Source organism: Canis lupus, chromosome 35 (genome assembly GCF_011100685.1).
Source record: "Canis lupus familiaris isolate Mischka breed German Shepherd chromosome 35, alternate assembly UU_Cfam_GSD_1.0, whole genome shotgun sequence".
In the NCBI taxonomy this organism is placed as follows: Eukaryota; Metazoa; Chordata; class Mammalia; order Carnivora; family Canidae; genus Canis; species Canis lupus.
In genome coordinates this window covers 11,076,399-11,099,966 of record NC_049256.1, presented here as the reverse complement: position 1 = coordinate 11,099,966, position 23,568 = coordinate 11,076,399, and the positions used below count along the sequence as shown (strand labels likewise).

Here is a 23,568-nt window from a genome sequence, read left to right as displayed (position 1 = left end):
GTCTGTAATCTAAGGAAATATTTTAAGTTCACTGGATTAAACTAAAGTCTTTTTTAAAGTTAATGCTTTCAACAATTGTACTGGCTGGAGAACATCTTTTTTTCATGTTGTTTAGATCTTAATGGTACTTTGTGGGTGGTCTGTCAATTGAGTTTCTTCTTTATTTTTTTTTCTTTTTAAGAAGAGTATCTATAATTCCTGAAATGGGTATTTTGCCAATTTTCACATGCCTTGTTTTCTCTTCTCAAATCAACATGTCTCTGTATTTATACAATTCAGAGTTCAAACAACATACATTACACTGCTGTCACCGTACATAAAGACAATCCAAACTTGTTATGCCTAAATATAAAACACGATCCAACTAAGTGAACAGATGTGTCGTATGAGCAAAGCCCCACCATGTTGTTCCTATTTATTGTCTGCCTTGTTTGGAGGGCGTGCCTGGTGCTCCGAGGTGGTGGATAAAGGGCCTTGCCAAGTGCACTCATTTAACGAAACATTTTATGCACATTTTGTTTCTCTGTTCTGTTGCACTGCCCTTGGGTGACAGCATGGTTTGTAGGAAGTTTGGCTAAACTTGTCAAGCCTTTGAAATGACTTTAACAACGTTTCATAGTTACAAGAACTATTATGTTCATTTCGGAAAATAAAACACGCTTTCCTAATTTTACAGCTGAAATGATGATGAACTTCCAAAATGCAGGATGTCCAGTAAAATTCCGTCCAGATTTCAAAATTTACACTGCATTTTCCTAACCGTATTAACAGGACTTATTTTGCACTTTTGCACCTTTCACATATAATAAAATAATAAAACGAGAAAATACAAGTACTTGTCTATGGAAAGTAGACCAAGCATCCCCTGTCAGGCTGAAGCCTTCATGAAAATGAAATTCAAAAAAATATGAGTGGTGCTGGTAGACCTTCTCCTTAGGCGCGTGCGTCGGTTAGTATGACTTCCGGGCACCTGGGGACGGTAGCTCGGGCTGTCCATCAGCACTAAACCCAAGGGGTTCATGCTGTGTGCCTGCCTCATTTCTCAGGTGTTGCTTGCTAGCATTTCCAGGACGGGCACTAGGACTTTGAAGGAAAACATCACTTGGGTCCACCTGGTCCAGGTATAGATCTTTCTTGATGCTTCGTAATAATATTGAAAAGATTACCTGGCAATGATTGATGTTTCAGAAAGGAATGATTGACAAATTCTGCATTCCTCCAGCCTGGTTCTATTAGGAAAAACAGTTCCTTCTTGTTCGATTATCAGTTAGTACATTGCTACGAATTACTGACCTGAGGCCCTCTTTTTTCCCATCTTTCTGATTTTCCACTGGCTGGTGGTATGCTTCTGAACTCACGGCCAAAGCCCGTTTGTACTCATCAGTATTTATCAGACAGGTCCCACCCCCATGACAGGGGTGCCGGGAGGCACAAAGAGCACAGAGTCAGGGAATGAGTTGCCTGGTTTCAACTTCTGATTTTCTACTTACTCCCTGTGGCAACTGAGCAGGACTTCAGCTTCATTGAATTTTTGTTCCCTTACCTGAGCACTGGGGATGCCATGTAGTGGCCTCCTCAAAGGGCTGTGTTTTAGGACAATGGCAAAATTACCAGCTGCCTCCTCTCGTGTGCTGGGTCTTTAAGTAAAAAATAATAATAATAATAATGTAATGAAGAGTCAATGGAGACAATGAGACAAGCAACAGCCAAAAGGTTATTTGTTTCAGAGTTCTATGAAATACGGTATTACTCGCTCTGCCTACCGTCCTCTGCCAAAGGTCTGATTCTTTCTGTCTTGGGCAGGGGAAGAGAACCAAGTGGGCCCACCTGGTGGTGGTGGCAGGTCCTGAGTATTTATTTACCTGCAGCCCACGGACAAGCTCTGTGCTGAAGTCCAGGATTTAGAAGGTTTGCACTTAGCAAGAGTGAAGCCCAAACCTTGAACCTTTGGGGACATCGAACTGTAACTCTTAACATCATTCGAGGCAGGATCAGAGCTGACATCCAAGCACAACGTGTTTTCCTGATGCAGACAACTGCAAGGCAGGCGTTTATTTTTCCTTTTCACCGAATTTCCTGACACGTTAAAAATCAAACAAGTATAATTTCGTAATTTCTAGCCAGGGAGGCTTTAAGCAAGAGAGACTGCAGGTACTAACACTTTCTCCGACCTTGGTGTAAGTGATCTCTCAGGCGTGGGGCAGGCCTATTTTGCTTCACTTTGTTGAAGTGTTCTCCTTGTGCCAGTCCTGTGTGTTGTGCATGAGGATATGAAGGCATTTACATAAGATGCTGTGGTTATTGCTAAATGAGATTATGCATTCCCAGTATTTAGCGTGGTTCCTGGTCCCCAGTAGACTTGATACATGTAAATAAAGATCCCTAGGCTCACTACCTCTTCCCACCACATCAGAGCTGCTGTTTAAATCCCATAATAGTGGCTTCTCAAGCTTTCTATCTGCTGTTCCTCCAAGTTGCCTTTATGGAATACACGACATTCTGTGATTATTATTTTATTATCGTACGGCTTCATTTTCAATTTGCTGCCTCACACATCGCTGACTATGCCACAAGTGCCACGGTGTAAATATTCTGTGTATCACACCTGCTCCAAACCACCTTGTCTGGGCTGTTGTGGAGACAGGTTTCAAACCCATTTGGTTTTAGGCAAGGAACAAAAATTAGTTTAAGAATAACATGCAATACTCTCTCCTGCTTCTAAGACTCTGTTACCATTTAATTCCTTCTCTCTCCCTCCCTTCCCAAACGCTGCCTGGTTAAAGGCTTCCTGTTTAATCATTTCGTGTTTACTTCCATGTGAGCTTATATTAATTACGTAGATCACCAGTCTCGTCACTGTGAAGGATGAACAGATATTTGATTTGGTAAAGGATCCCCAAGACAGCCCTATTCCTGGGCCTCCTCCCACCCCCAAGCAAATGCCAGTTTGTAATGAGACTTCCTTTGGGCACCAGACTTTCCCCTTAAAGTAATTAAAGCCTGCAGGTCTTAACTACAAAGCTGGTTGATGTAACATGACTTAGCAGAGCAGTTTGAGTTTATACAATGTTATGCTTGAAATGAAAGAACCGGATTGACTCCTAGCTTCTTATTTGAGCTGTGTGTGGGTGTGTGCACGTGAGCACATGCCTAGCCAGTCCAGTTTCCTGAAAGCCTGGTCACCCTCAATGTGGATTAGGACTACACTTAGCTATCTCTCAGAGAGGTTGGCGCTACCCCCTTCACACTCGTGGAGACCCACCAGTGCCTCCTCTGGCCATTCGAGGTATAACCCGTTTCCCTCAAAATCTGCAGACACTGTAAGGAAGCCAAACCAGGAGGTGGCCTCAAGGCTTGGCTGTTTTTCCCATGAATTACTAGTCTGTGTGAAGACCAAGTTACTTAAGAAAAACAAAAACAAAAGCAACCCCCCCAAAACTGATTCCAGCCCCACCCTTGCAACCAGAAAAACAGCCCTTAATCAAACCAACAGCATACTTGTAAAAAGAAATATTTTGCAAAGCAAATGATCAGTTAAATGAATAGGCATACATTTAAAAATTTTAGGGATCAGATTAGATAGAATTTCTATATGCCAAAACAAGTAGAAGGACTGTCCTGTTACCGGAGCTAGTAATCTTGATGAGCATATCATAGTAACCAGAAAATAGAAATTGATTCTTTTGGGGAAGGAGAAAGAAAATATAGTATTTATATTTTTTTTTCGTGAAAGCCTGGCGTTAAAGACTTTATCATCTATCTAATTGCTTGAAAACAGCATGCATTCAATATCAAGTGTTTTTTTTTTTTTTTAAGATTTTATTTATTTATTCATGAAAGACAGAAAGGCAGAGAGAGAGAGAAGCAGGGTCCATGCAGGGAGCCTGACGTGGGACTCGATCCCGGGTCTCCAGAATCAGGCCCTGGGTGGAAGGCTGCGCTAAACTGCTGAGCCACCTGGGCTGCCCAATATTAAGTGTTTTAAGAAGGCATATATTTGCTGAATGTCCTTGAAGAATCAGTGCATTCAGAAAGGAGGTAGGGCCAAAATTGAACTCAGACGTTGGGCCAAGGAAGTGGGGTTAGAGAAAGGTACTGGTTGAAAACAACTCAAGAAGAGCAGTGAATAAATTAGGTACAGAGTCCAAAGGCTAACAGTTTCATGAAGACTGGGTGGACAGTGAGCCCTGGAATATTTGATCTCTACTCCAGAAACCTTTTGTGTTCCAGGTATGGTGTAAGTCTAGGTCTAGAAAAGACATCTACCTTCACTCACATAGTTTGCATGCTTGAAGTGGAGGAAAAGCAAATGAAGGATACGAAGCCATGCAGTGTAAAGACAGATGAAGGAAGGTAGCTCAGGGGAGCATTGGGAAGAAGTAAGCATTAAAAGGGAGCAGAATACATAGAAACACATAGAAACACAAAGGGAAGCCTAATGGGATGTGCCCTTCAGGAAACCAGCCAAGAGGTTTGTATATAAAAACTCTACTTATCATGATATGCTAATTTTAAACAAGTAAGGCAGAAGGGAATCTGAGTGTTTTTGAGTCATGTCCTAGTAATATTCACTGGGAAATGCTATAGAAGGAGATTCACATGTCAACCAACCATGATGGAAGATAATCTGGGAAATTTGATAACCTGGGAAATTTGATCATGAGTATTTAGATTCTGGAGATTGAGACTGGCCAAAAGAAAAGATTCCATATGAGAAACCACCTGGAGATTATTCAAAACAATGACTCTCAGCCCCAGGTGTCCATTAGGATAACCTGGGGAGTTTTTGTGAGACTATTTTCATAACTGGGCCATCTAGAAATTCAGGGGAGGGTTTAGATCTATTATAAAGATTCTTAAAGTGACTCCAAAGTGCAATCAGATAGAATCACTCATTTAGAGTAGTTGGTCAGGAATACAAGAAGGGGAGAAAGGAAGATCCCCAAATATACAACCTAGGTCAGTGTTTTCAAATGCAAGCACGCATCCAAATCACTTGGATATTAAAACACAGGTGGCTGTCCCTACCTCCAGAATTTCTGATTTATCAGATCTGAGGTATAAGGCCTGGGCATTTGAATTTCTCACTTGTTTCCAGGTGATATTGATGGTGCTGGTCCAAGGATCGCATTTTATGTACCACCAGACTAGGTAAACTGTGAAGGAAGGTGGATTTACAACTGGGGGTAATACAGGCATAATGGGCTCACTGGTTAGGCCTTATGTTGAAGTGGTGTGACAGCTTGGGGAATTGCAATTGTGGTCTGTGCTATGATCTAGAACCCTCCTACTCAAACTGGGATGTCAGATCAGCAACATAGGATCACCTGAATGCTTGTTAGAGAAGTAGAACCTCAGTCCTCACTCAAGAGCCAAAATCATTATTATAACAAGATCTCCACATACTTTGCATGCATTCTAAAGTTGGAGAATCATACTAATGGTTCTTAGCCTTGGTTTCATATTATAATTTTCCATGGAGTCTCTTATCATAGTAATGAAATCAGAATTTCTAGGAGTGAAGCCCATTATTAGTATTGGTATTGTCAAAGCTCCCTGGATGAATCCACTATGTAGATAATTTTGATAGCCACTGATCTAGAATTTATCTCGAAACAGTGTAGTCACACTTGTCGCTTGTCTTGCCTTGAGTGGTCAAGACTTAGGAAACAGAAAGGGATTGAAGCTACACATAGACATAGTGGACATTAGTATGTCCACAGAAGACATTACTGTATCCAGCTGGGAGCTGATGGGACCGCAGAAGCAGGAAAGATGATGCAGGAAATGATAAAACCAAATCAATCTCACTTGCTTCACCAGGACATGTGCATTGCCAGGCTGAATATGCAAAACCACTCAGCTGGCATTCCCTTGGGTTTTCCTAGGCCTCTTCCATGATATGATCTCCTTATTTCCCCGGTGTTAAATTGATCTCTTACTGGTAACCTCATGTCTCAGAGGTTTCCAATACATAAATCTATCATAGCACCTACTAACATGTGAAGCCTTGTCCCATTTTTTATTTTATTTTTTCTTCACTTAGGAAGATCGTAAGCCTTGTAAGGACAGGAAAAAAACCTTGTGTGTGGCATTAGTACCTGGAACTCAAGAGATACAAGTATTACTTGAGTAGTTGTATATTTAGCATAGAAGAGAAGAGCAAATTATTACTTTGGGGAAATTATACTGTGAAGTTAAAAAAGGTGATGAAAAAGCTATACATAAAAATATATGTATATACATATATGTGCATATAGAGATAAAGCAAATATGGCAAAATATTAAGTTGTTGAGTCTAGGCAAATGGAATAAGGTAGTTTATCATAATATTCCTTGGCCTATTCTCTAGAGTTAAATTTTTAAAATGTAAAAATTATGAAAAAATACATTTGCAATAGTCTTTGAGTTATTTCTTTAAGTTGACAGTTACTTTTTTTTGTTTTAAATAACTGTTGAAATAATAAAACCCACATTGCTATTTTTCCTATAAGTTTTGTAGAATATAATTTCCTTCCCTTAGAGATACTTAGATTTTTGAAGAGATTTAAGATTGTTTTATACCAACCAAGATTATTTCCAACCTAAAGAATAACTGCACCTTACTGGTTAAAAGCTCTTTACTTATGAGAGAAATATTGGTTTGGTGGAATCATTCAGATTGCCTATTTATGCTTATGTACCTAGATCTGTATTTCCATATTTCACTTGAAAAAAAAGCCACGTAGAATTTTGAAGATTCATTTTGTTTTTCTTAATTTTTCACTTGATTATTTATAATGCTTAAGTGTAAAATAGCAATTTAGATGATAATTGATGGTATTAATTTATCTTTCTGTCACGCGAAGTCTATTCATCACAGACTGATAATAGTTTATACAGAATTTCTCCTTTTAAGCCTACAAAATGGCTGCTAAAGTCAAAGCATTTTTGTTTATATTTTCATCCTTGGTGAACAGTTAGGATATTTGTAGGTAGAGTATTTGTACATATCTCTCCAATCTCAACTGGGGACTTCTTTCCTCAGTATATTAAAGTAGAGGAATTGTGTTGTTGCTATTCAATTTGTATGCAATTGGAAAAGTGACCTCCTCCTTATCCTAAATATAGGTGAATAATCAATGCATTTGAACTTGCCACCATTTAGTTTATTGAGACAGGCTATTTTCAAGAATTCATAGCTTAAGATACAATGCCATAAATACTGTTCAGCCCCATCTTGACAGAGTGGATGAAAATCCTTGAATTGTAAAGTTGTAATCCACTGGGTCAGTGACATCACTTTGGAGAAGCAGCAGAGATCCCTCTGTAAAAACATGTGGCCAATCTCTAAGTTTCATTAAAAATAGAGGTTGGAGGGTGCCTGGGTGGCTCAGTCAGTTAGGTTCTGAACTCTTGATTTTCACGCTTAGGTCATGATCTTAGGGTCATGAGACTGAACCCCATGTTGGATCCTATGCTCAGTGCAGAGTCTGCTTGAGATTCTTTTTCTCTTTCTCCCTCTGCACTCCCCCCATAAATGAATGAAAGATTGAAAGAATGAATAAATAAAGTCCTTAAAAAACCTGGAAGTTAGGATTTTACCTTGTATTTCTTGGGGTTTTTCCAACTGATTCCTAACTAATAAAGTCCTATTATCTCTCAGAAAGCACCTGGATAATCAGAAGAAGCTTCCTTCAAGAAGCTTGTTTTAATTGTTTTGCTCTTCCTTACTATTGAAAAAGCTTTTATCTTGCTATTTTCTTTTTATACATTTTTCCTTTTCTTATTTTCTCTTTCATGGAGGATAGCCAGCCATCTTCTTTTTCATATCAACTTCCATTAACTTAAAAATGGTTCATTAATTCAGTATTTATTGAGCACTAGTTATATGCCAGGTACTGTTCTTGATACATTAGTGAGACAACAAAGATCCCTGCTTTCATGGTGCTCACATACTTACGAGGGAGAAGAGGGATGAGAGGCAATAAGCATAGTTAAAAGTAGGAAAAAATTAAGATAAAATAGCAGCCTTGCCCAGCCAGAAAAAAAATAATAAATTATCTGGCATGATAGAAGGACACAAATGCTTTGGCGAGTAGGGTGGGGGAAGGAACAATATAAATGGAATTACTGGGACACCTGGGTGGCTCAGTGGTTTAGCACCTGCCTTTGGCTCAGGGTGTGATTCCAAGTCCCGGGATGGAGTCTCACATCAGGCTCCCTGTGTGGAGTCTGCTTCTCCCTCTGCCTATGTCTCTGCCTCTCTCTCCCTCTGTGTCTCATGAATAAATAAATAAAATCTTAAAAAAACATAAATGGAATTACTAATGTAAGTGTGTATCTGTGTGTGTGTGTATTGAAGAACAGCTTGCAATTTTTAAATAGGTTGGTCAGGTGACCAACCAGAGGTAATGAAGTAGTGACATTTGAGCAAATACCTTGAGGTAAAGGTGCGACATGCCTGGCATGTTCCAGAATATGAACAAAGCCAATGTGACATGATAGCGGGAGAGATAGACGAGTTGTCTCTTACCTGAAATGAAATGTGATGCCATTGGTAGCTTAAAAGGACAACAGTGGATGCTTGTTTGAGAATAGTTTGGAGAGAGAGGTCAAGAGAGAAGCGGGGAGACCACTTAGTTTTACTACTCCAGGGGGAAATGATATTGGGTTGGACCAGAGTATTGACATTGTAGGTGGTGAGCTGTGGGATGTAGATATATTTTGAAGATAAAGTCAACAGAATTTCCTAATGCATGGAATGGGAAGAATTGAGAAAAATTCTAGGATTATTAAAATACCTTTTTTTTTTTTTTGCTTTTCTTCTGTGAGCCTGAATTACCCCAGCAAATGCTTCCTCTACCTGTAGAAAATGTTTCCACGTCTTTCATCCTTCCTATGGCTGTTTTCTGAAAACCTTCATCTTTCTCTTTTTTTTTTCTTATATTCTATTAAAATGTTTGTAATAAGTATGGGAAAACAATTCTGATAAAGGTCTCACACAAGGATCATCAAGGGGAAACTGCTTTCTATTTACGAAAATTTGGAAGGAGATAGGGAACACGTTCTCTGATAGGCAACTAAAGAGAAGTAAAGGGGCAGACTTTGTTGAACACTTGAATTTTCATGGAAATGTCTCTCTATCACTGAACATCATCAGAGACAATCCCAGCTAACATTGTCATAGCCTTGATAAATACCTGAGTCAGCACCTTCCTTTTCAGCAACTCCAGGACAAGCCCTTCCATTCCTGTCCATGCAGTAACTAATTGTATTAAACTCATGACTCTCCTGGATTGTTCCCCATCTAATAGAAGTCATTTCTAAATGTATTCATTCCCATCGATGAGAGATTATGGGAAATTTCCAATATTCTACACCTGACATACAGACACTCTGACATCGAAGCTTGATATTGTCATCAAGGGTAAAATCATCTGGGCAGCCGGGTGGCTCAGTTGGTTAAGCATCTGCTTTTGGCTCAGATCATGATCTCAGAATCCTAGGATCAAGTTCCGCATTGGGCTCCCTGCTCACAGAAGAGCCTGCTTCTCCTTCTCCTGCTCCCACTGCTTGTGCTCTCTCTGTCAAATAGATAATTAAAGTCTTAAAAAAAAGAGTACAATCATCTTGCCAAACACTTATTTTGGAAACGTGAAAATGAATGATAAATTAGGGGATGATTTGAGTAAAATGTGACTGTTGAGTTTGCTCGTGCGCATGTCTTCTGCAATCAAATCACACCAGAAACACAACAAAATGCACACATGCACACACCTCAAACGTCTTCTCGGTGGCACTACTCTTGAAGATTAGTGAACCTCTCCTCCTCTTTCACATTTGTAACATTCTTCTACATTAAAGACAACAAAAAAAACCTACCTCATTCAACATCCCAGAAAAATCCAAGTGCTCTGGTGCAAATTGCCATGCTATGCACGCAACAGGAAAGTACTATTGTATCCAAAGACCTTAAGCAGAAATTGCCAAATTCTGCAGAAGTGATCCCTACAGAGGCCAGTGGTGGCCGGTATAGTGGTTTTAAATGTCACTATAACTCCCAAAGCCCTCAGCAGTTAGGCAGAGTTGTGAGTGCAGATGAGAAAGCCACCAAAGAATTTGCAGCAGTGGTATAGAAGTTAATTGAAAAAGGAGGCTACACATTGGATCCAATTTTCAACTTTGATGAACAAGTTTCCATTTTAAATGCATGTCTTGAAGGACCTACATCTCAAAGACGGGAAAACATGTCCCAGGATTTAAGGCTGCCGAGGATCACTGAATTAGGAAGTGGAGAATAATGAGCCACAATTACCTGTATCTGCTGCTACAACTTTCTAATTTCAAATCACCTCTCTTCCACCACTTTGTAATAACCCAAGAGCTGCAACTCTTCCCAGCTCATTTCCACTGCAAAGTTTCAGTCTTTTTCAGGGAAGAGTGCCACATTATCGTACTATTCCTGCATTTTTTTTTAAACCACTGAACATGTATGAAATGCCGTCAATGTTTTTATTACGTTCCTTTTTTTTTCCCTATGAGTCACTGATGAAATTTCTGAGTGTTTTGTCCCTAACTTCACTTTCCCCATAAGCCTTGTTTCATTTTGTTTTTCTCACAATTTAGCATAGTGTGATGATTTTTAGGAACACATATATGGTATTATCGCAGAACTGACAGTATGGGGTAATTGCATTTTTCCCCCCTTGAAACACAATGACTGTGTTAAGAACTGATCTCTCAAATTGTTTGGTATGCCTGGAAGAGTAGACTGTAATTTCTGGGTCAGTTACAGAATTCTAAAATAACATGGGTTTTTAGAATTACTGAATTTATGTATTTCATATAATGAAGGAATGGAGTCTTGGAGAGGTCAAATGAATTTTCTAGGGCCACACAGCAAGACAATGACAGATCTAGAATCGGAGTCCGTGTCTCTTGACTACTAGTTCAATACTCTTTCTTGTTCAGATTGGTTTAAAAGTGGTTGTCACAGGGCAGTCCCTTGATCTGGCAGCATCAACGTCATCTTGAAACTTGTCAGTAATGTAAATTCTGTGGGCTGGCCCAGTGGCCCTCTGGGTGATCTGGATGCCCACTAACATTTGAGAACGACTGGCTTAGAATAAACTGCCAGTATCTGTGATCCAGGAGACACCAATACACTAGTGCATCTAAAATATTAAGAACAGTTTGAGAAGATTACATTCCTTCTTGTAATTTTCATTGATTCAAAAAATATTTAAGATATATACGCAATTCTTAGATCTTGGTTTTATCCATTAATATAAGTGTACACAGCACCAAACAAAAAGGCAGATTCTAGATAATAATCTCCCTTTACGTAGTATTCAAAGGATAAAAAAAGTAGCATGTTTTTCTTGTTAAGAGCAAGCCACCAAAAAACTACATATTTATGGGAAAAATCTATATATGTGAAAATCTATTTGTGTGTGTATAGTTATAATCTCGGGAATCACAAAATAGCAACCAAAGAAACAGTTGAATCAACCCAAATATTTTATAGTTTGAGAACTAGAAAGAAATAGAGTTCACATAGCTATGAATCGCCTTACCTGTCTTCCCCATTGAGCACTGCAATACAAAGTTAAGTGAGCCAGGAAGATGGGGGACATTTCCTAAGTTCTTTGCAATCCAGAGAATTCTCCGGAGCTGATTTTAGTTTATATATATGATGTTTGGGGCCAGTTCAGAACTTTTACTAGGGGACTTAGAAACATGCACATTAGTCAAAATTCACTTCAGAATCAACGTAAGAGACCTTAGGTCTCCATCAGTCATATAGAAGGATGAAGACATATTTTGCTGTCCTCACGAGCTTTTCATTTGCTTTTCTTACCTCATTTGGAGCAATGATGATGGGCTTGGATGCCAACTGAAGACCGGAAGTGCCAGGAGAGCCACTCAGCTCAGAGTTTAGGCAGTTGGCTCTCAGCTTACCAGGGTGGCCTTGATTGTGTCACCTAACCTCTCAGAGCTTCAATTTCCTGATTGTAAAAGGGGGATAATATAGCTCCCCTCATGGGGTATGGTGAGGATGGAATCATGTCATAATACGCAAAACTTCAGTCTCTTAACAATCACCATGATGTTAATTCATATTCTTCCAATGAGCTTCTTTTCTTTCTTCCTTTCCTTTTTCTTCCTTTCCTTTTTCTTTCTTTCTTTCTTTCTTTCTTTCTTTCTTTCTTTCTTTCTTTCTTTCTTCTTTCTTTCTTCTTTCTTCTTTCTTTCTTTCTTCTTTCTTTCTTTCTTTCTTTCTTTCTTTCTTTCTTTCTTCTTTCTTTCTTTTTAAAAGATTATATTTACTTATTCATGAGAGACACACAGAGAGGCTGAGACACAGGCAGAGGGAGAAGCAGGCTCCCTGCGGGGAGCCCGATGCAGGACTCGATCCTAGGACTCCAGGATCATGACCTGAGCCAAAGGCAGATGCTCAACTACTGAGCCATCCAGGTGCCCCTCCTCTTTTCTTTTCTTTTTCTTTTTTTTCTGCCTCAATCTGATTTTAGGCTTTGGTTAATTTCTCAGTGCTCTTTTTGTGACTAACTGTGCCAGTTTTGTCTCATTAGTTATGGCCTTCTATTTGTCACTCCTGTCATTTGTGTACCAGTCATTTCCCCATCTTAGTCTGTAATTTCCTTAGGGACAGGGATCATCGCCCCCCACTGCACTTCAAACATATAGTAGGTGCTCAATAAATGTATGTTGAATGACTGAGAGAATCAAAAGTAAATGTGGACCTTGGAAATAAATGGAGCATATCCCAGCAATTAACTTGCTGACTGAGAGCATTTCTGCTTAGAGGAACACTTCGGGTATTGGGCAGACTGAATAAGTAATAATGTTTGCTTCTTTTGGTGACAAAAATATCCTTTCATGACACTAATTTCCCTTTACTTGTGCATCGACCAAAGTTTTGTTCCTAAACACCTGCCAAAGAGATGTAAACCCACAGCGATGTGTGTATTGATATGTATAGCCAGTGTCAAGTTGAATATGAAGTAAAGTGAAAGATAGAAATGTGACCATGTAAACAAATAGCCCCTGTTGTTTCTTGTGAGCCCATATGTGACACTAATCCAGAAATGCATGCCAGGGGCAGTTGAAATATGCTTTGAATTACTAGCAGTGATGTTTCTAGAACTGAGCACACGGCATGATTTATATCCTGATGTTCTCAATCAGATTCTAGTGATCGATTAATCACACTATCAATAACAAAGAAACAGGTGTGTTTCTAAAGTCCTGTGCTTGCTAGAGGCAATTACGTCCCCCTATGGGTGCTACCTTAGAAACGCAGTTTGGAAGTATTCTCGTCCGTGCTAGGAAAATTGCTAGTTGAATTCCTGCTTGGATAAAACAGCTATGGGCTTCTAGTCGGTGACCCTAAGACTACACTTCCGTCACAATCCAGGGCATCAGTACAATGTTTTGCAGGCTTCTTTAGACAAAGTTCATTTTATGTATTTATTTAAAGATTTTATTTATTTTTTCATGAGACACACACACAGAGAGGCAGAGACACAGACAGAGGGAGAAGCAGGCTCCCTGTGGGGATCCCGATCCGGGACTAGATCCCAAGACCCCAGGATCATAATTTGAACCAAAGGCAGATGCTCAACCACTGGGCCACCTGGGCAACCCGGCAAAGTTCATTTTGATGATGAAAATGGCAAAGTTGAGTGGTGGAAAGAGCAGCTGGGCTGCCCTGAACTGACATTAGGAAGGACCTTCACTGCTCTGGGTAGAACATATTTTAATTTTCCATTTAGATTAGCTGGAGAATGTGCTGTTTATTAAGATCCTTCTATGAGTTTTTAGTTCAAGTTATATATATATATTTTTTTTCATATTTCTCTTGAGTTTTTATTACAAGGCTACTAAAGACTAATAGAAACATGACTAATAGAAAGACTAATAGAAACTAATAGAAACAAGACTAATAGAAACTATTATCAGGAAGTTGTCTCCTGATAAAAGAGGACAACAAATTTTGGGAAAATGAAAAATAGTTCAACTAGTTCTGGTAGGTGAAGCAGGGTAAGTAGAGTGACAGCCTGGAAGGCATTGCTAAGGGAGAGGGGACCAGTACACCCAGCACAACCCCAGATAGCTGGCCAGAGGAACAGAGTGGAAGTACAAACACAAGGCTTATTTGAAAGTGGAGAGCAAAATCAGACTTCCCTCCCACTCCATCTACCACCCACATAACAACATTATTCTTACACATAAAGGGGAATGAGGGTCTTCCGGCACAGATCTTTTTAAAGTAATTAGTTTCCAGATCCTCCTCTACTATGTGTACTGTTTTTCTAAAGCTGATCTGTCTTGGAACACTGGTTGTGGTGTACCTCTCCCCTCCCCCGTTATTACCATAATCATGTGACCTTACCCTAGTCACCTGTCCTGTGCTGAATATCCTCAGTGAGAATAGCACCAGCAACAACTCTGAGGGGCCACTCATAGATTTTGAAAATAATTTGATGATTCTATGAAGTATAAATTCTCATTCTTTCTTTACCTGAATGATGTTTTCAGTGCATATATCTAGAAAAAGAAACAATAGAATTGAGGCTGACACATGTGTCTGTACTACTTCCTCAGAGACAAGTGATCTTATTAAGCAAAAATGTTGCACTACTTCAAGGGTGACACCCACACAGGCACTGGGTTGAATGGCACCCCCTGAAGTTGTGCAGTGCACAACGTGTGGAACTGAAGACAGCGTAGAACTGAGTAACGTTTCTTTCAACTAGAAGCGTTCTTACAATAAAATTCTACATTTTGTGTTTGATAATTCTTTTCAATATTTGTCTATATTATATACTTTGGCTCAATTGTGAACTAATTATAACTCAGTTGAGAAGGGAAAAAGTTAATGAGCATCACAGGCATAGGGAATGTAGAAAAAGTATAATTTCAATTTGCATATATATATTTTGGTTATAGAAGATGAATATTGAGTGTTCAGCAATATATATATATTTATTTATTAAATCACAAATATGCAACACATTAGAATAGAACAATAAGATTCTGTAAGGGAAGTGAAATAGAAACAGGAGTCCAAGTCAAAAAAGTAATGTTACAAATGATCAACAATAAAGAAGAAGTAGTTATTTTGAAGAGGTATATATTTTGAAAATGGAAAATAGAGGGTATCAAATACTATTGTATTTCCCTTCCACGAGATATCTTCAGGAGAGTAAGAGTGATGTACCAGGGTTAATTAAAATGAAAGTATTTGCAATGTGCCAGAAATTACACTTGTAGCAACTGTTTACTCTATAATGGAACATTCTGCATGTCAACTTAAAGTCGTTTAAAAGATACATTGTTTTTCAAAGTTCTTTTTGGGGGGATATGCAAACAAAAAAAATAATTAAAAACCTTAGAATGACAAACAGCCAGGCATTTGCCAATGGGCAAAAACTGAGAAGATTCTTCTTTAAAAGTTTTGAAGCAACTGTCTGAGGCCATTTAGACAAGTGTTATGATTCTAGTGCTTTCTCCTCACAGGGAAGAGGACAGTTTAGCAGCTGCTTTCTCATCTTCTTATCCTAAAACGATGCCTTTCTACCCTAAAAAGGAGACTCCCTCATGTACACAAGATTTGGCTAGCCTTTCAATACTCTCGTGTTTAAATGTGAATGGTAAACTGAGGATCATCAAGTATTTGAGGAAAAACAGCAGCATGAAATAGAAAGACCAGATAAGCAAACTGAAAAACAGACCCTGGGGAAATGAAAGTAATTAAGCTAGTGGAGAAATTACAACAAAATAAATCAACACTTAAACTCTCCTTGAAGGAATTAAAGGGGATATCACATCCCTAAAACAATAATAGGGTGCCAAGAAAGGAAACATCAGAAATCAAAAAAGAACTCCTAGAAATTAAAAGTCTAACTGCAAAAAAACTTTAAAAAAAAAGTCAATAAGGAGGGTGCCTGGGTGGCTCATTCAGTTAAGCATCTGCTTCTGCTTAGGTCATGATCCCAGGGTCCTGGGGTAGAGTCCTGAGTCAGATTCCCTGCTCAGTAGGAAGCCTGCTTCTCCCTCCCCCTACTCCTGCTCTCTCTCTCTCTCTCTCTATCAGTTAAATAATTAAAATCTTTAAAAAATGATAAACTTAAAAAAAATAAAAGTTAATAAGGGAGTTGGAAGACAAAGTTAAGGAAATGTTCTAGGAAGTAGGAAAAAATGTCAAAGATTTAGACAATATGGGGAAGAGAGTTAAATGAAGCTGAGATTCCACTCAGGGAATCAAACATTTCATGAACTGAAATTCCATACAGAGAAGGAAGACAGTTGGTGGGCAGGTGGGAGTCAAAGCAGAGATGAAAGGGCCATTTGTCTTTGATGTTCACTCAAAGTTCATTCAATGAACCCTGAGCTCACTCTCATTTGCATAGCACAAGGGCCATGACACTGAAAAAAGGAGAAATAGAATGTGGCAGCCTGCCTACATGAACTTGCCATAATTTTGATTAGTCTAGTCATAATTATAAAGCTGTTATCAGGTTTTGGTTGTTAGAATTAATCTATAGACAAAGCATAATTTTTTATAATTGTTATGATTATAACAGAATGTATTTTTTCAATATCTTTTTTTTTTTTTAATTAAGTAGGGTCCACACCCAGTGGGATGCAGGGCTTGAACTCTCAACTCTGAGATCAAGACCTCAGCTGAAATCAAGAGTCAGATCCATACTGACTAAGCCACCCAGGTGCCCCTCAATCTTGGGAATTAAAAGTAGATGTACAGTTGATAGAGATTTGGAAACAGAAGATGGGAAGGAAGAGGTGGGAAGAATGAGGACCCTAAAACGGTCATCTTAAAAAAAAGTGGGTAGCGAGGAGATTCTTTCTGCAGGCTATAAAATAATAAACAGATGTTCAGGGGCACCTGGGTGGCTCAGTCAGTTAAGTACCTACCTTCAGCTCAGGTCATGATCCTGGGGTCCTGAGATTGAGCCCCACATTGGGGCTGAGCAGCCTGAGTTTGCTTCTCCTTCTCCCTCTGCTGCTCCCCCTGCTTATGCTCTTTCTTTTTCTCTTTCTCAAATACATAAAAAAATAGATGTTCAATATTATTTAATGTAAACACTAGAATATATGAGTAGAGTGATATCTAATTAAAGTTTTAACTGGAAGAGATGAGGAAAGAAGGGGAAAAGGAAAATAGAATAAATGAGATTAATCATGCACAGTGTATGGTTTACTAGGATTGTCATAACAAAATACCATAAATTGAGTGACTTATGCAACAGAAATGTATTCCCTCAAACTTGTAGAGGCTAAAAGTCCAAGATGCAAGTGTTGGCAGGGTTGATACCTTCTAAGGGCAGGGGGGATGGAGAATCCATTCTGTCTTTTCTTCTAGATTTTGATAGCTTAGGTGTTTTTTGGCTTGTTGGTGATGTTCTTTCTCCCTGTGTATTCACATCGTCTTGCCCCTATTTGTATCTCTCTTTGTGTCCACATTTCCCTTTCATTTGAGTTTCCCAGTCACCTTGGATCAGGACCCATCCTAATGACCTCATCTTAACTTGACCATCTGTAAAGATACTATTTCCAAATAAGCTCACACTCATAAATATTGGAAGTTAGAATGTTAACATTTTTTTTTAAGATTCTATTTATTTATTCATGAGAGACACAGAGAGAGAGAGAGAGAGGCATAGACACAGGCAGAAGGAGAAGCAGGCTCCATGCACTGAGCCCGACATGGGACTTGATCCCGGGTCTCCAGGATCATGCCCTGGCCCGAAGGCAGGTGCTAAACTGCTGAGCTACCCAGGGATCCCAGAATGTTAACATTTTTTAAAAAAGATTTATTTAGTTATCTTATATAGAGGGAGAGGGGGAGAGAAAAAGTATAGGGGGAAGGACAGAGGGAGAGAGACTCTTAAACAAACTTTGCACTGGGCAGGAAGCCCAATGTGGGGCTTGATCTCATGACCCTGAGATCACGACCTGAGCCCAAACCAACAGTCGGACATTTACCACCCTGACTGTACCACCCAAGCGCCCCTAGAATGAGGAGATCTAATTCAACCCATAACATATGGCAAGATTAAGAAAACAATGTAAGAAACATGAAATTAATTCTAACGCATTATTACTCTTTATTATTTGTATCATATAATAATATTATCACTTATATATTATTGCATTAACTGTATTACTTAAAGCTATGGCATTAACCATCATAGCAAACAAAAAACTAAAATAATTAAAATCTTCGGCGTTTAGAACTGGGGTAGGTCAAAGTGGTGTGGCAGCCTTGTACTCGACCTTTTTGTAATATTTTATTTCTAATCATATACATTTATTTCTTTGATAAAAACTAAGAAAAAAATTTAAGGAGTCTTCTCTTCCCCCAAGCAATATATGTATATAAAACAGTAAATGTATATAAATACATTTTTTTTCTTTTGTAAATTCAGATATAACTAATATGAAATAAAATTCAGCATTCTAGTGGAAAGTTTTGTGAGTTTTGACAAGTGCATACATTTGTGTAACTATAGCTATAATCCAGATATGGAACAAGTCTATCACCTTCCCCTGCTCTACCTCCCCTCCACATCCCCCTTGTTCTTTTCTTTGCCCCCCTAACGTCTGACGCCAGTGATAAATTTTGTGTCTATGGTTGTGCCATTTCCAGCATGTCGTATGAATGGAACTGTACATTATGCTGTCTTCGAGTCGGCCTTATTTCTTTATTTTCAGGTTTATTAAGATATAATTGACATATAACATCATAAAGATTAAGGTATACAAGCTGTGGCTTTGATACACGTATATATTGCCATATGATTACTACTCAGCTCACTCCATATGTCACATAATTACTATTTCTTTTTTTTTTTTTTTTATGATAGTCACACACACAGAGAGAGAGAGGCAGAGACACAGGCAGAGGGAGAAGCAGGCTCCATGCACCGGGAGCCCGACGTGGGATTCGATCCCGGGTCTCCAGGATCGCGCCCTGGGCCAAAGGCAGGCGCCAAACCGCTGCGCCACACAGGGATCCCACTATTTCTTTTTTGTAGTAAGAACATTTAAGATTTAGACTCTCAACAACTTTCAAGTATATAATACATTATTTTTTTATGCTTTTCACTTATCTTAAATTCGAGTTAGTTAACACATACCAAATATGTAACACATTATTGTGAACTATAATCACAATGCTGTGCGGTAGAGCCTCAAAATTCATTCATCTTCTAACTGGACGTTTTTATCCTTTGACCAACATCTCACCATTTCCCTAATGCCTCAGTTTCTGGTAAGCACCATTTTGAGTTTCTATTCTTATCCTTGGCAAACACACTTGGGATTTATTGCTTTTATTGCGGAGCGGCATTTCATTGCAGGGATGTACCAATTTCTTTATCCACTCACCAACATTAGAGTTGTTTCCAGTTTTTGGCAATCAAAATAAAACCACTATAAGCATTTATTTGTGTACGTATAAGTTTATATTTCATTTAGTAAATGCCTGGGAGTGTCACTGACTAATGATGTTCAACATCTTTTCGTGTGTTTTTATTGGCCATTCACAACCTTCCTTGGTAAAAACTCTATGCATATCTTTTGTCCATTTTTGTTATTGGGCTGCTTATTTCCTTATTATTGACTTGTAAGTGTTCTTTATATGTTCTGGATATGAGTCATTTATTAGATACATGATTTGAAGGTGTTTTCTCCTAGTTTGTGGCTTGTCATTTCCCTCTTTAATGGTGTTTTGATAGGAAGATTTTAAAGATGTTCCCTGTTTCTCCCCCACCCCCAGAATTCCTGCCCCCTGGATTTTCAATCAAACACTATTATAGGTACTGCTCTGAAGGGCTTTTGCAATTGTTAAAGTCCCAAGTCAGTTGACCTTGAGATACAGAGAATATCGAAGTAGGCAAATCTAATCACATGTCTCCTGTAAAAGCAAAGAGCTTTCTCTGGTGGGAGGTAGAAGAGGAAGTCAGGGGGATTGAAAATATGAGAAGTATTCAGTGTACCATTGCTGGCTTGAAAATGGGAGCCCACATGGTGAGGGATGTGGCTGCCCCTAGAAGCTGAAAATAGCTCCCAGATGATAGCCAGCAAGAATTAGGACTTTAGTCCTACAGGTGCAAATAGCTGAATTCTAATAATAATGTGAGTGAGCTTGAAGAAATCCCAAACCTGATGAGAATATAGCCAGCTGACATCTTGATTTCAAACTAAGCAGAGAACGCGCCCGCCCATACCCTGCCAAAGTTTTGAAGTACAGTATTAAACGGGTACTATTTTAAGATGCTAAGTTTGTGATGATGTGGTATGCAGCAATGGGAAACTAATACAGGTATCTTTTAAAGAGCAGAAGTTTTTAATTGTGAAGGCCAATTTTTCCATTTCTTTTTTAATGGATTTTTCTTTTTGTGTCATATCTAATTGCAAACAGGATAACCATGGTCACAAAAATGTTATTTTTTTTCTAGAATTTCTATCGTTTTAGCTCTTCTAGTTAGGTCTATGACCCATTTTGAGTTAATTTTTATGAAAGTTGTTATTAGATAAGGGTCTGTAATAGTTTCCTAGGGCTGGCCATAACAAAATGCCATATGCTTGTGGGCCTCAGAAAACACACATTCATTCTCTCACTGTTCTGCATTTAGTTTCTCACAGTTTTTCCAGAAGTCTGCAGTTATCAGCAGAGCCATGCTTTCTTCAAAGTCTCCAGAGAAGAATCTTTCCTTGTCTCTTCTAGTTTCTGGTGGTTGCCAACAATGCTTGATGTTCCTTTGCTTGTGGCTGGGTAACTCCAATCTCTGACTCTATCTTTACATGGACTTCTTCACTGTGTCTCCCTGTATAGCCTCCCTTCCCTCTTTATGGATGCCAGTCACTAGATTTAGGAGCCACCCCCATCCAGTGTTGTCACTTCTTAACTAATTATATCTGCAAAGACCCTCATTTCATCAGGGGAGTTGGCTTGCTATTTTCTTGTAGTGTCCCTATTTGGCTTTGTATCAGAGTAATGGTGGCCTGTAAAATGATTTTGGAAATGCTCCTTTATCTTCAGTTTTTTTTTTTTTTTTTTCAGAAGAGTTTGAGAAGGATTGGCACTAAATCTTTAGGTGATTCATGGAATTCATGAGGGAAACCATGTAGTCCTGGACTTTTCTTTGTTGGAAGGGTTTTGATTATTGAGTCCATCTCCCTATTAATTATTGATCTGTCCAGGTTTTCTTCATGACTCAGTCTTGGTAGGTTGTACGTTTCTAGGAATTCATCCACTTTTTTCTAGATGTTCCAATTTGATTGGTATGTAACTTTATAATAGCCCTTTGTGATCTTTTGTATTTTTGTGGTATCTGTTGTAATGTCTCCTTTCTCATTATCATTTTATTTATGTGAGTCCTCTGTCCTTTCCTTTTTTTTTTTCTTGGCTAATCTAGCTAAGAGTTTGTTAATTTTATTTATCTTTTCAAAGAACCAACTACTAGTTTTGCTCATCCTTTCTGTAGTTTTCTCTATTTCATCGATTTCTGTTCTAATATTTATTATTTCTTCTGGTAATTTTGGATTTAGTTTGTTCTTCCTTTTTACTTCTTTAGGTGTAATATAAGGCTATTTATTTGAGATTTTTCCTTTCTCTTGATGAAAAATTGTATAGCTATAAACTATATTATTGCTTTTGTTGTGTCCCATAAGTTTTGATTATGTTGTGCTTCCATTTTCATTTGTCTTAAGATACTTAATTTCTGTTTCCTTCTTTGATCCATTGATTGTTCAGAAGTATGTTGTGTAATTTTCAGGTTTGTGAGATTTCTAGCTTTCCTCCTGTTGATTTCTAGAGTCAACCATATTGATTGGAAAAGATACTTGATATAATTCTTATTTCTTGAATATTTTGAGACTTGTTTCATTGCTTAACCTATGATTTGTCCTAAAAACATGTTTCAGGTGTGTTTGGGAAGAATGTGTATTCTGCTTCTGTTAAATAAAATGTTTTGTGTATGTTCTGTGTATGTTTGCTCCCTCTCATATGACATTGTTTTTTCTTGTTTCAAAATTTTCACTTAGTCTTTTGACAATTTAATTATATGTGACTCAGTGTAGCTCGTTACAGATTCGACTTCTTTGGGATCCTTTGAGCCTCATGAATGTGGATGTCTATTTCTTTCTCCAGGTTTAAGTGCTCATTCACTCTTTTTTAAAATAAACTTTCTTCTCCATCCCTTTCTCTTCTCCTTCATAATTTCCATAATACATCCATTGCTCCTTTTGCTGGTTTCTCATTAGTTCTTGTAGATTTTCTTTACTTTTTTTCCTTCTTTTTTTTATTTTTGCTCCTTTAACAGCATAATTTCAAGTGATCTGCCTTTGAGTTCACTAATTCTTTATTCTACTTGTTAGATTCTGCTGTCAAAGATTTCCATTTAATTCTTCAGTACAGTCATTATATTCTTGAGGTCTAGGATATCTATTTTCTTTCCTTTGTTTATTTGTTTCTGATGGTTCCTGTTTTTTTGTTGTATTTCCCATTTTATTCATGCATTATTTTCTTAATTTCCTAATTTCAGTTAGTTTTCCATGTTTTATAGTCTCTTGAACTTCTTTTAGAGAAATATTCTGGAATCTGTGTCTGACAGTTCATAGATCTCCATTTCTTAGGACCAGTTGTTGGAACTTTATAAGTTTCCATTGCTGGTTTCATGTTTACCTGATTCTCCATGGTCTTTGTATTTTTGCATTAATATATGTGTATTTGATAAGCATTTTCTCTTTCAGACTTTATTTATTTAGTAGGGAGAGATCTTTACCAGTCACCTCAGCTTGGGGTATTAGCCTGGTCAGGTGCTAGTGCACATGGGCATGCAAGGCTTGCTATTTGGTTCTCTAGTTCATCAAGCCTACTGTCTATCTTCTAAAGTTGGGGGTCGGGGAAGGGTGCTGCTGGCTGGGCTCCATGGTTGGGTAGACCTACTGGCTGAGCTCTATATTCAAGCCAGGCTACTTGGTAGGCTCCCTGGTTAGATGTAGCTTCTACCTGTTTCTACAGTAAGGTGGGGCTACTAGCCGGGCTCTGCAATTACCTCTGATTACTTGGGCTTACAGGCTCTAAGCCCTTCTAGGATAGTGCTACTAGCTGGACTCCATGACTAAGCAGGCCATGGGCTGTGCTCCATAATCTTGGTTTTGTGGGGCCTCAGGTATGCTTTTCTACTGGATGGTGCTACTGGTACCCTATTTAGGCATAGTCACAGGCCAGGCTTTATGGTTGGATGGGGCCTCGGGCAAGCGCTCCATGATCAGGTGGGGCTAAAGGCTGTACTCTGAAGTTAGGTGAGGCTGTAGGCTGGGCTATGTGATCTAGTAGGCCATTGACTGTACTTTGCTGTTGGGTGTGGCTGCTGGTCAGGTTCCCTGGTCAGTTATATGGGGTACTGTACTTTAGATTTGGGCAAGGCCATTGAGTACAGTCCCTGGTTGGGTAAGGCCACAAGCTATGCTCCACGATTGGCCAAGGTCATTGGATGGACTCGTCCTGGTCAAGGTCACAGTTTGTGCTCA

The 23,568-nt window shown here is 38.7% G+C and overlaps 1 protein-coding gene across 1 annotated transcript in view; it reads left to right on the top strand.

The window, feature by feature from the left end:
- Positions 1-23,568, top strand: part of LOC111093987 — a 273,737-nt gene that overhangs the window by 6,473 nt on the left and 243,696 nt on the right. The window lies entirely within an intron of this gene.